Raw genomic sequence first — 14,280 nt, forward strand, 5'->3', positions numbered from 1 at the left:
AAAGTACTGTGCTGTGTCAAAGTATTAGGTTAATTTTTTGTAGGCGAAATGACTTGGAAGTATAAACATGTGCCTGGGTTTAGCAAAGGGAATTTTGGATTTAAAAGGAGCTAAGGTCCTGGTTTAGATATTCTGGCAAGGACTTAAGTTTATGATGCCTTACGAATTATTCATATGCTTCGAACATTATTATAGATGGATATTCCAGCACCTGTTGAGATTCTTGCCACTGTGCTGTCCTTGTTAGGGGTATTTTGTTTTCAACAATCTTGAGGTGAAAATGGAATGTATTGCGGTCTACCAGTCAGGGTCAACAATTTTGTTGGCTCAGCCAAGTATTAGAAATATGTAGGAAAAATAAAAGGCCTCTCAATTTCAATGCTGTTTTAACCAAAGTTAGCTGATTAAATTGTTAATGGAAATTCTGTTGCATAACAAGGAACTTTGTAAGTCACTAGTTCAGGAAGCCATGTAGCCATTGGGAAGTTATCGGCCAACATCGCAGTCTCTGCTTAGTGACTCAATCCTGGGATCAATAAGTAAATTATTTATCTAATGCTTTTCTGTATAAAAGATTAAAATTGCAGGCAATTTCTGGATAGGATGAAGGATGGGGATTTTGGTAGTGGCAATAGCGCCCATGATGAAGTGGGAATCTCTGATGGGAAGTTTCAGCTTGCCTTTGCAATGCCTATATACAACCCATATTCATAGGAGACCAAGTCAAGATTTCACCAAGGGCATTCAATATGTACCGGGTGCAAAGAAAAGTGTGAAAAACACTTAGCAGCTCTTAAAAAGACCTTCAGATTAATTTTACCTGTTAAACCCCTGGAGCCCATATTAGGTGATTGTTACTTGCTCTGGGGTTGCAGGCATCATCTTAAATACGCAGAACATTAAACCACAAAAGCACCAGTACTTTGCTAAAGACTTGGAAGAAAACCTAATTAGGACTTTGACTAGACATAGAAACTTACTCTTTTATCACATTATTTCTTTCTTGTTTTGCATGAATTGCTTTGGTATATTCCAGATCTGAGAAAGAGCAGGGGCCACCATTCCAACATTCCACCATACCAAGGCAGTATAAACTGCCTTGGTTTCAGAAGAACTTCGTTTATCAAAGGAATATCTATGCAAGAGATATTTGTTGAAAATGTAATGCACGGGCCAACACAATGGCATAGTGATTAAAGTCCTCACCTTGAATGTGCCAAGATCCCACATGGGCACCAGTTCTAATCCCGGCATCCCCGCTTCCCATCCAGCTTCCTGCCTGTGGCCTGGGAAAGCAATCGCAGACGACCCAAAGCTTTGGGACCCTGCACCCGTGTGGGAGCCCGGAAGAAGCTCTGGGCTCCTGGCTTTGGATTGGCTCAGCTCCAGCCGTTGCGGTCACTTGGGGAGTGAACCATCAGATGGAAGATCTTCCTCTCTGCCTCTCCTCCTCTCTGTATATCTGCCTTTCCAATAAAAATTTAAAAATTAAAAAAAAAAGAAAAAGAAAATGTAATGCAGACAGAGGAAGCATTCCTGAATGGAGCTAATACAGTGGCCATAATACCTTATGTAGTGACTTTCTGGTTGACACACTCTCTTCCCCAATACTCAAATCCCATTCCATTCCATAGTTCAGACAACTAGTCCAAACAAGTAATTTATTCCCCCCCAGCTAGTGGCCGTTTCTGGAACTCCCAGCCCTAACCTCTCCAGGGACAATGAAGCTCAGGTTAGCTTAAGGGAGCTGAGAGAAAGGAAGAAAAAAAAAAAGAATACACGTGTGTGTATATACATGATAGTCACAGGGTATAGACAAACACAGCTTCTATGTTGCGGGGATTGGAGAGGTAATACCTCAAACAACCTCCCTTTCCCCTCCCAAATGTGAGTAAATAAGCAAGATTTCTTGGGAAGGTTGGTGCTGCCATGGCATAGTAGGTTAAAGCCTCTGCCTATGCCATCATCCCATTTGGGCACTGATTTGAGTCCCAGCTATTCTACTTTTGATCCAGCTCCTAGCTAAAGTGCTTGGGAAGGCAGCAGAGGATTACCCAACTTCTTGGGACCCTTTACCCACATGGGAAATCCAGAAGCTTCAGCTCCTGGCTTTGGATTGGCCCAGTTCCAGCCACTGCAGCCATTTGAGGACTGAACCAGCAGATGGAAGATCTCTCTGTAAACCTGCCTTTCAAATAAAAATAAATAAATTTTTCTTAAAAAGAAAAAAAGATTTTCTAACTGTTACAGGTAAACAGCCTCTGAATGAAATTGACCTTGTTGAGGGTAGGGCAGAGAGATTGCTAGGAGAATATCTTTGTTTTCTTAGAATTTTATCTACAAATCACATTGGTTCTGTAAAATGCCAATTAAGTTAAAATAAAAATACACACACACACAAGCCCTGCTATATCACTCAAGGGTCTGTTAGTCTCTGATCTTGCTGTAACGTATATTAATATATATTTTCAGTATGTGCACCTTTTTGAAGAAATCCTAATCAGCACAGGCTAACATTCTTTAATTTATGTCACATTAGGGTGTACTGATGACTTGCCATCCCAAACCTTCCATTTCATCCCTGTCCTGCTCTGCCCCAAGAAGACCAACCGGTCTGGACAAGTACCACCTTGCTCCAGTGCTCTCTGGCTGCCAGTTATGGGCAGGCAGCAGCAGGAGTGACATGAGAATGTGGGAGGGTGGAGGAATTTGAGGTGTTTTCCTCCATTCTCACCAGCTCAGACGCTGTCAGCGACTGTACCCCTCTGTGACATTGGCTCCTTTAGGGTGACTTTCCTCCTTTGCTCCAGTAACATCTTCTTGCATTTGTCATTTGAAGGATAGTAGCAGTTTTGCTCTGTTGGTTGCCTTTCAATGCCCCATCACCCTTTGTCCATTCGTTTAACTTGGTCCTTACTTCTGGAAGTGGCTTTTTCATTAAAATCTCTTCATTCAAACTATCTGTTGGGAATTCTTTTTTTTTCCTTTCAGGACTTCATCGAGTGTTGTCTCCCTTCTGCATCCATTTCTGGCTTTCATTTGTCTGAAGCTATAAAATCTTCCCTTTACTGGAGAGTGAAGCCAGTTGGAGCAGAGACTGCAGCGTGGTGAGTGAAGAAGTGGAAGATCTTTCATTTTGCTTATTGGTTGACCTTGGATGAGTGAGATTCTGCAAATATTTTAGGTTAGGTAGACCATGAAGCTTTCAAATTCCAGTATTTTAAAAGGAATAGGTGTGGATATGTTCCAATAAAACTTTATTAACAAAACAGGTGGTGGGCCACAGTTTGCTGGCCTTTGAATTGGCTTATTTGGCTTATGATCCTCAAATGTGGGAATACAATTTTAGTCTCCTAAACAGTGCTGTAAGAGATGTTTTTGAAGAATGTTTATCGGTTACGAGGTGATTCTTGCACAAGATAAAGTCATTCTGATTGATAGGTTTGATGTCAAATATACTACAGAAGAATACTTCTTTTTTTCTGTGCCAGCAGAGACTCACACACACACCACACTGGAAGTCAGGATAGGAGCTCTCACTCTTGGCTGGCCTTGCCAAATGCCCCTCTGGAAACTAAGACAGATTCCAAGATGCAGGATAAGACCCTGAGGTTTTGAAGCTACTTCCACTGCTTCCTATTTTATATCAAGCAAGGACAGGCAATCCCATCTCACTCCTGAATCGGGAGCAAAATTCAGATGGGTAAGCTACATATCTACTGTAATGCCGTGTCTTCCCAAGAGCCCCTGTGGATTTCTAGGGTCAACAACTCCCCTCCCTTTGTGGTTTTTTCACAGAACATTCTCTATAGACACCTTGGGATTAGTATGACATTTTGGTGAAACCTGGAAATTTAGATGTCTTACAAATTTCCAGGTGCGGCTATCTGTCCAAAGCCTGCACTTGAGAACCACTGGTTATATGATTGTACAGTCAGCAGAGACCCCTAAACAGCCATGCTTCTAGTAATTCCATAGACAGGCAGTAGGTTACCCTGGCTGGCACTGGCCATGAGATATTGTTAGAAACTTGATCTTTACTAGCTGGGAAAAAAAGGAAAACATTTAAAGCTGCAAGCAATTTCCAGTCTCTAAGGGTAGGGTCGCAAATTTACCTCAGAGGCAAATTGTTGCTTTTGGTCTGGGAAAATCACTTGAGTCTGCCATTTATTTACAAAAATGTAAATCAAATATTCACCCACTGTTCTAGAGGGAAATGTGAAGTCAATATTAACCCGAACACAGATGTTTGAGACTGAGAAGTTAAGTGTTCTATTTGATAACATAAATTTAGGAGGAAGAATGAGCCAAACTTCTGTCCAGGAGGCATAGCTGTCTTGCGGGGAGGGGTGTATGTTCCCGCATTTCTAGGCTGGTCTGATTTTCACAGTACTTTGCTTCAAGCTGTTACCTAGTTTACAGCTTTCTTTGTGGAATTCCTTTCCAGAACTTGAGATTTGAGATAGAAGGACTGTTGAAAGAAGGACATCTGTGGAACAGCAGCTCAGGGAGGCCCTCGGAATGTCCTACCCAGGGTTATTTTTATCAAATAACCCATTGTGCAAGAAGGCTTAACTATTCTTTTGTGATGTAGTTGTTCTTTGGGGGTTTCCTTTGAGGAAAAAGAATGTTTCTACTCTGAGACTACTTGGGAATAAATTAATGTTTAACTTCAAAACATGAGGATCAGGAAAATGGGACCCCGAGTGTAGGAAGGGATGCAAGTCCCCAAAACAAAAATGCCTAGGTTCTGGGAAACAGACAACCTGTTTAGGATGACAGTACACAGGGTCAGAAGGATGAGCAGGGAGCTAGACGGGGCAAGGCATGCACACTTAGTATCCTGGTTTTTGAAGATAGATGATGGGCTGTGGTTCTGGAACTCACTACTTCTGGTCCAAGCTGAACTCTTTTTTTTTTTTTTCTCTAATATTTGAACTTCTAGTAAAATGTAACTCATTATTGGATTTTAGCATCTGTTGGGACATGAGGATAAAATGGAAAATATGTTACCAGCTTGGAACACATTTCCAAAGAGAGGATAAGGCTTATGTCCAAGGCCAGTTCTGAAATAAAGTGGGTCTTCTACAATATGAGGTTTCCCAAGGATTACTGCAAGGGTGGCAGAAACAGCAGGGTCCGAACCATGCACCAGAGGACGTTGTAATGTCTGATGAGTGGGGGCAATAGCTTAAAGGCAGATCAGAGATCAAGATCAACTGTGATTTTGAAGTCATGCATTAAAGGTATACATTTGGATTACAAAGACAGTGTAGTTGGCCAGTTTGGCTAAACACCAAAGAGAGACTGGGAACAAGAATAATATATGAACATTAATCCTAAAGATCAGATACAAGTAGGAAGACGTCCCTTCCTTTAACAGGATAAGGTAATTCAAGTCTTTGTGACAAGTGAATACATCCAAAACTGCATCAGCAAGAAATGTACTCTTTATCTGTAGATTTTAGATAGGAAGTGAAGTTTCATTACATGAGCTTCAAAAACTCCCTCTAATTAGGCAATGCGATTTCCATCAACTCTATTAATCTTCCATGGCACTTATACAAAAACCCTAAATATAGAAGGAAATAAAACCGAGTTAGAGCAACATAAGAGGTTGAGTAGGTGCAGGAGGTCACTAAAGAAAATCCATTTTCCTGTAATTTGCTTGAGAGTTCCAAAAATAACAGCCAGATATCAATTTGGGCCAGATTCTTCTCTATTCCATCATGGCTCCCAGGTTCCAGTGGACTGACCAAGGCCATTCAGAAGGTGGGACATGTTGAATTTTGCCAAAATAAGCATACTTGTGCAGAAAAAAAAAAAAGCAACTGGGAAAGAAGAGTGCAACATGTAAAACATGCTGATTCAGTGAAAAAAAATAATTTATATCAGTACATCAAAGAGTTGGATCAAAGAGAATGGAGTACAAGTACAAGAGCCTGGTAGCGACCATCAGTGATTCACTCTGGTAGGAAAATGAAGGGAACTGCTCTCTTCTCTATTCAAAGTATTTTGCAGATCCACTGGTTTCTTGGTCCTAAAAACCTCAAAACAAATTGGTAAATTCACACATGATTATTCTCATAATAATTTTCACTTTAAGGATGGGAAAGCTCAGATATTATACACAAAACAGAATCTTTATTGAATTGTTTCTTATGCCTAATGATCTCCTTTGGAAAAAATATATTGTGCTTAGACTGTAAAATTTTTAAAAATTACAAATGTAAAACTAGATGGACATTGTGTTTTTCACACAGACTATATTTTATACTTGTTGGCATTGGATGGTATTTCTTGATGGCATAATGTTTATCTGTTTCTATAATTTCCTTAGGAAACTCTACTGGTGTATAATTATCCTTTGACCACATTTTTCTAGTGGAGATTTCAGACAGCTTTATTGATATTTTCTTTTTTTTAATTGTTAATAACATTGTATTATGTGATACAGTTTTATAGGCACTGGGATTCCCCCTACCCCTCCCACAACCCCTACCTCCATGGTGGATTCCTCCACCTTGCTGCATAATCACAGTTGAAGTTCAATTGGGATTCATTCATTGCAAGCATATACCCAGCATAGAGTCCAGCATCTTATTGTCCAGATAAGTTCAGCGGTTTCTAGGGGAGACCTTCTCTGGTCTGAAGGCAGAGCTAACAGAGTAAAGTCCCAGTCAGTTAAAAGCCCCTACAAAACAGCAACAATTTACAATGGATATTTTCCTGTCTATCTGCCAGGCCCGCATAATCCTCCAGGCGTGATTAGTCCTGTCCCTTGAGCAGTGGATACAGCAAGGAACTCACCAGGGAAGCTCTGTGTGCAGCGTTTCTTGGTGAATCATCCTCAGAATCGGGCCCTGTGAAGGTTCCAGATCCCCGGCCAGGGCCTTAGGCTTCTTCTGGCTACCAGTTATGATGTAATTCAGACACAACATGTGTCAATATTGTTTATGGGGAAGCTACTGTTTTCTATAATACCAAACGGTGGTGTGTGGTGGAAGATGTCAGAAATGTTTAGGAAATGAGGACTGACTAGACTGGAAAGCATCTGGCACTTTTGGAACTAAGTTTTTTCACAAGTGGTATACATTGCAAATATTTCTCCTTAGTTTTTAAGAATATGTTATTTTAAAAGTTATTAAGTAGTTCTGATTAGCTTACACTTCTTTCAGCAGAATAATTGTTTTGCAAGATTTATTTTGATGCCATAGCATTTTGATTGACAATCAAAAGCATGTTCTAAAAATTGTTCTTTACGGTTATCAGACTGAATAAATTCTGAATAGAATTTAAATTTTAAGCCAAATTAACATAGAGAATTCATTGCATTTATAAACTATATAGGTGGATGTATTTATCAGATATTTGGCTATTTGATTACTTATACGATTAACACAAATTTTAGCTGTTTAATAGTCTGAAAAAATTTACGACAGAAGAGTTCCAGGAACCTCAAAGCTTGATGGTCAATTTAACATATTTCTACAAGCAGACACTGAGTGCTTGCTTTTCTGGGCAATATATCTTATGCTTGGAAAAATATTAACTATGATCATTGCATTCAAGGAAATTTCCTTTGCGGCAGAAAGAAACTCACTAAGAGATAGTACAAATCTGTACTTGGTACAAGGTACTATAAAAGTGTGGAGGAAGGAGAAATTATTATATAAGATAAAGGAAAGTCTTAGCAATTCTGATGGCCCTTGAGTTGCCCAGTAGTTGGGGATGTGACTCATGTGAGTAGCGGCCTGGTGGAGTCAGGGAGGGGGAGTGCTGAGTCAATGTGGTACATTCAGACACATTAAAAGCAGTACAAGCCAATTCAGGAAACAGCCTTGATCTGATGAGAAGCAAACCCAGTTCTTCCATATTAACAGCGTTCTTCAAAAAATGGTTACAAAGCACTAATCAGAGATAAACAATCACAAGGAACTAATAGGAAGTTCTCTGTGGTTTTTATATAGTCTCCATTGCACAGTTAATAGATAAGGGCAGATGTAAAGGACAAACCAGTTGGTTGCAGTGTAGAACATGATGAGCCAATGGGCTGCAGGGGCATCTGTTGGCATGAGGGGACTACCCTTGATTGCCACACCATGACCCTGGCCCTAATGTGTTTGTACCTAGAAATTTGCCTTTGTCTCTCTATCTGGTAATAATTTCTTTTTGCTAAGAGACCTCATTATCTGTTTCTCAGAATTATTTGCAATTCCAGATCAGCATGTCTTTCCTCGTATGGATGTACAAATTAACTGTAGGAGATTTATCATTATGATTATTGCAATGTGCAATGTTTGTTACTTAAAATATGTGCCTCCAGACAAGTATACAAGACTTCCAACTGAGTGCTAGGAATACAATCTTGGAAATCTGTTTCCATTTTCATGTAATAATAAGAAAGAAATAAAGCTTTAGTGACATAATGTATAACCTCAGGGTGCCCAATTCAGAGTCTCATGTCACCCTGTCCATGTTGGATATGAAGACAGAAGGTTGACAGGCATAACCTGAGGCTTGTTTTCATTTGGGATTTACTGCAGTTTATGTGTCAAGTGAATGTACATGTTACATAACTCTAATGTTGTCATCTTATATTACCACATTTTCTTATATTATCCAGTATAAGCTAAACAAAATGCACAAATGTCTTAAATCATTCCTGGAAAGAAATAATGTATCAAAAATACTCCCAATAATGAAAGCCAACATGAAGTGGATGAAAAAGAGCAACTGCCTTTCCTCAAAGCTTTCTGCCACATATTGAAGTTAAAATGTAACAGTATATTCTGAACCAAGAAATGTGTGTGTGTATATTTATGTATATATATATGTATACATGTACACACATACTCAAATATATGGTAACTAAGAAAACATTTTAGTGTAAGCATTTACAAAACTTGTTAAAGATGACCTGAATTTTAACAATATATTGTGCCCTGAGATATTAGAAATACGTAGTAGTACATTTAGTTTATAAATACATATGTACATACTGGTGGGTAACTGTGAAATATTGGAGGTCACTGAGCAAGCCTATTGCCCTGCTTGTCTGTGTCGGGTGCCCAGGCAGATGAAAGCATCCTGTTGAGCAAGGCTATGGACAGACTGATGCCTCCTCTCTTTGTGCTCCACCGCATTCAGACTAATTAATGCTGAATTCTAGTGCTTTGGGGTCTCCTCCTGCTGCGTGGCCCCATGCAGGGTTAACATTCCATCTTTAGTCCTTTCACTCACACGTTCTCTGTTCTTACACTTAAGAGACACTTGGGATGCAAACAATATTTTGGTGGCTATACTTTTGATCCATTTTGCCTTAACTCAAAATGAAAGTGGTCAGTCTTTCACAAACCTGCAAATGGATCTTTATTCATGTATAATAAAGAGTAATTCTGCTAAAGATATAGAACCAAGCAAAATGAAGAATGAATTCCATTTCAAAGTCAACCTGTTGCACTATAGAATTTCATTTACATGAAAAATAACCAATTGTTGCTCTACTGTAATATGGCATAGGGTCACATATCTATAAATAAGAGTGTGGATGTGTTTCCCTGCTTCCTCAATGAAGGAGTCATGGCAGGTGGTTACAAATAAAATGAATTGTCCAAAAATTGCCAGTACTAACACCTGCACTAGATTCTCATTGTTTTGTTGCCTCCCAGAATCATTGAGAGTGGTAAAGATACTTATCCCTGCAAACATAAGTATATATTTTACACATTATGAATAATTATGGTTTTTCTAATAGTTTTTCATCTCTTCTGACCTTTCATGCCAGTGCCCTGGATGTTCAATATGAGCTGCCAACTTCTGGGCTTTAGTAAAGTCTTAGGAAAATTTTAATACTTTAGTACTATTAGAACTCAATAAACCTTCTTATTTGTTCCTCTCTTCTTTCCAAGTAAACTGTACAGAAGAAAAAAAAATAATGAAAAGTATGGAGATCAACTCATTTATCCCAGTTTAGAAGTAAAGATAATGTCAGCAAATGAGATGTTACTAACCAGAGAAAACTTCTTACCTTTGGTCTGGAGTGCTGATTAAGCCAGGTAAAAGAAAAAGAAATATGAGGGGAGAGAGAAACATAGCCTTTTTTCAGCAGTCAACTGAGTACATCAGTGCAGGATGACAAAAAGATGGTTGGTAGTGTTATAGTAAAGTCACTAGCAAATAGTGACCTCAAACCCCAAGTTAGCAAATCAAAGCCAAACCTACTTTCTGCCAGCTGGTGTCAAGCACCTCAACTTAAATAAATTAGTTTAATTGGCCAAATTCACTACTCTACAGTAAGTAAAGCACTCCCCAAAATGGAACGCAACTCACTGTCCCTTAGCAATGTATGTCACTCGGTGAGAATGTGAACTCTGCTTCAGTGCCTTGCTTGTCTGCATTATGTAACATTGCCTTGCCTCTGGTTTTTCTGTCGAAGGTCTCTGGAACTCTGCTTGGAGAAATTGGCTGGTGGGGTCTCTTCTCAGCGCCCTGCTGAGCACTTTAATCAAATACTTGGCTCTTCTGCAGGGTGCAGCAAAACCTAATTGCAGCCTAGCAACCCAGAAACCAATTTAGAGGCTGGAGCTCTGCTCTGAATATACTTCTTTTTAACTACTGTAAGTATCATAACAACAGGCCAAATAGGTCCCTGCTGATTGGCCTGTTAACTCTTCATCGCAGGGCCATAGGTCCAGGGAAAAGTCTCACTGTGTTAGAAGGAGGATTGGAACGAGGCCAGGCAAAGGCTGTATACCAGAAACCAGATATTCTGGCACGATTAAGGAATTGGTTTAATGATTTAGCGAGATTGCAGCTTATAGCTGGAATTATGATTGGTTGCCACATTATTGATATCAGCAAGATCAGGAATGAAATGCTGAATACAGCAGCATATGATTCAAAGGTATGATCAAGGGCATATCCTTCAGAAACAGGTGCTAGCTATCAATGAGGATGCCAAGGGGACAGTTCTTAAAGTTATGTGCCTACTAATTTCAACTGATTTTAAACAATCTCAAGAGGCTTTTAAAACAAACACTATTCTTTTTTTTCAGAGTCAGAAAAAGTGTTTGGAGCCGTGGTTATGTGCGCACACGCGTGAAAGGGTGAGGGTGTGTATTCATGAACACCCACCTCCTTTGTGTGTGTGTTTGTCACACAACATGAAAGAACTGCAACCTTTAACTAGAGGAATGGTTTTCTACATAAGAGCTATAAATCACTGCAAGAGGTGATTTTCAGCTTGAAGCTGATTGCTTGTGTAAATAGTGAACCTACCAGGAATACCACTCAGAGGAGCTTGAAGATCAGTCTCATTTGTCCTCCAAATTCAAAGTGATATGTTCTTGGCAAAGTCACATGAACAAGGAGAAACTTTCCTATCATTTGTCCTGTTTTTGTATGAAACTAGAAAGCATGTTACCATGTTAAGCATGAAATAATTAAGCAATTGTATACAGAGAAACTGATTGACAGAATGGAAGTGGAAATGCTGTTTATTGTGACTCAAAAGGTGTCTGGTTACTTTTATTTTTCTGTTCAACAAGTTATCCATTGACAATTCAGACTCCATGCAGTAAGTTACTGTATGTGTCTGTCATGTATGATTGATTGCCTTTTCCCATCTGTAATGGACTCCCAGCCCGAGGAGAGAAGTCAGAAAAATCTCATAGGTTAGTTGTATGAGACCTGTAAAATTCGCAGAGGACAATGTAGGTCAACAACTGAGAAAGACTCCAGGCAATTTGGGGATGTCCCAGGACACCAGGTCTGATGATCATAAATAATGGAAGGTTCACAGTATCTAGAATAGATAAGAACTCACCTCTAATCTCTTATCTTCAGCACCAGTTCCTGAATGCAGAAGAACTGGAGAAACCAACGTACCTCCATTAGATTGCACTGACTATACTCACATAACTCTTAACAAATGCGAAAGTCAGAATCCTGAGAAAAGAGTGAGATTTAAAGAAACATATTTAATATTTTGTTTTGTTTTAAAGTGAGAGTGACACATTGGGCCTAGTGATAGCCTAGTGGCCAAAGCCCTCACCTTATGTACACTAGGATCTCACATGGGAGCCAGTTTGTACTCTGGTTGCTCCACTTCCCTTCCAGAAGCCCTGCTTCTGGCTTGGGAAAGTGGTCAAAGATGGCCCAAAGCCTTGAGACCCTGTTTCACAGTGTAGACCCAGAAGAAGCGCTTATCTTCTTGCTTTAAATCGGCTCAGTTTCGGTCATTGAAAGCATTTGGGGAGTGAACCAGCAGACAGAAGATCTTTCAGTCTCTGCTTCTCTCTGTAGATCTGACTTTCCAGTAAAATTAAACTTTTTTTAAAAAAATTGAGAGTGGCACAAATCAAGAAGGAAAAGGAAGGAAGACCTTCCATGCCCTGGTTCACTCACCAAATGATCTCAATAGCCAGGCCTTGCTCTTAACCATGAGCCAGGAAGGCCTTCCTGGTCCTCAACATGGATGGCAAGATCTCAAGTACTTGAGCCATCAAATAGTACTTCACAGACACAGTATCATGTAGCTTGATTGAAAGCAGACAGGACTTGAGCTAGCACTCTGGGAAGTATGTGTCTCAAGCAGTGACATAACCTTCCTTATCACAACATCCACCCCCAAAACATAGTTTTTAAATAAGAAAAATAGATTGCCGAAAATTTTCTGTCCGTTATTTTGCCACAGCAACCTTTTTTTAATGGAACATTGAATATTAAGAAGAGCTTCTTTATAGATGAAACAAGTTATGAACAGAATCAATATAGACAGAAATATTTCCAGCAAAAAGGATTAAGTTGTTGGTTTCCATCTGTTACTAGAAATTCTCCCTAAAGAAACTTTTGGAATTTTGCAATGATAGGCCAGCCTGGTCTTTCATGGGACTTTGCCATAGCATCTAACTTACCCTCATCCTTCTCTGGGGTGAAATATGGGCCTGGGTTATGGAGTGTGCAGTGTGTGCACCGCTCTCAGTGTTGCCAAGAGAGTTCATTCTCAGGGGAACTGCTGACTTTTCTTCAATTTCTTTTCATCTGTCATCCTCCCAGTGTTGTCAGTTGCTGCTTTCCTTGCTGCATTTCACTTAAGAGTTAAGAAGAGGAAAAAACACAATATAAATATTATATGTATATATAAAGAAAAGTATCAGAAATTATTACATTCATATTTTTGAAAAGTTTTTCCTTTCCATTTTTCCTTACCTCACTTTTCCATATATAATATAGAAAATATATCTAAACTATGTGTTACTTCAGCTTTAATATGTAGTTTACATACATTTAATTTGCGCATGCCATTTGTATACCTTTACAAGTGTCGAGCTGATGAAGAAATGATTATAATTCTCATGATGGGATGTAGGGTCTATTTTGTAAATTTTATTATATGCGAATATCTGAACCAGTACACATTCACTGATTATCTCAGCCAAGATCCTATTGTACAGAACAGACAAAACCAGATAAGCAGATTCTTTAAAGCCCCCTGCTTAGTAAAGTTTATTTCTGGGAAAGCAACATGCTGTAATGATTCTGCCAGATGGGACACTTGACACTGTGAGCACCCCCTTCCGCCCCAATATGCCACTGTGTAGGAGACAGAGGCATTCCATAGCTGAGGGTGACATGAGGAGGACAATGTCCTATTAGAATTTTAAAAATACAGCGCTCACGGAAATAACAGCAAGGAGATATATCTCAATAGTTTGGATTGGGTGAATTTAGGTGCCTCTTTAATTTTCCGGGTTATTTCCTTTATTCATTTTAAGACAAAATGGCTTACATAAGGGTACTTCAAAAAGCTCATGGGGAAAAGCACAAAATGAAAAAAAAAATGGATTTAAAAATATTTGCAACAAATAGCTTTGTTTACTTCAATGAACTTTTGGTAGGACCTCTGTATTCTCAGCTTCCTACCTCGTACTGTCTCAATTTCACTGTCTTAATTTTTTTTTATTTTTTGTAAATCAAAGTCAAAATCACAGTTGTTGTTACTGAAGTCTCACCATTCACCGCTCAAGCAAGTCTGGGAAAGGCTCAGTAATGAACAGTTTGGGGGCTGTAGAGGCCTTTCATTTTCTTCCTCTCTCTTTCAAAAAATGTTAACCTTGTAAATAAATGAAGGGATGAATTATTAAGACCAGGGCCTCGTGATTTCTCTTCATCCGTTCTGTTTGCATTTAGCAACATAAAATTTAAACTGCTGATGATAAAGACTGAGAAAGACTTACTTCTTCCCTACTGTGCAATTCATTCCCACTCTCCCATGTA

This window comes from Ochotona curzoniae, unplaced genomic scaffold (genome assembly GCF_017591425.1).
Source record: "Ochotona curzoniae isolate NIBS_2020 unplaced genomic scaffold, NIBS_Ocur_1.0 scaffold_3835, whole genome shotgun sequence".
In the NCBI taxonomy this organism is placed as follows: domain Eukaryota; kingdom Metazoa; phylum Chordata; class Mammalia; order Lagomorpha; family Ochotonidae; genus Ochotona; species Ochotona curzoniae.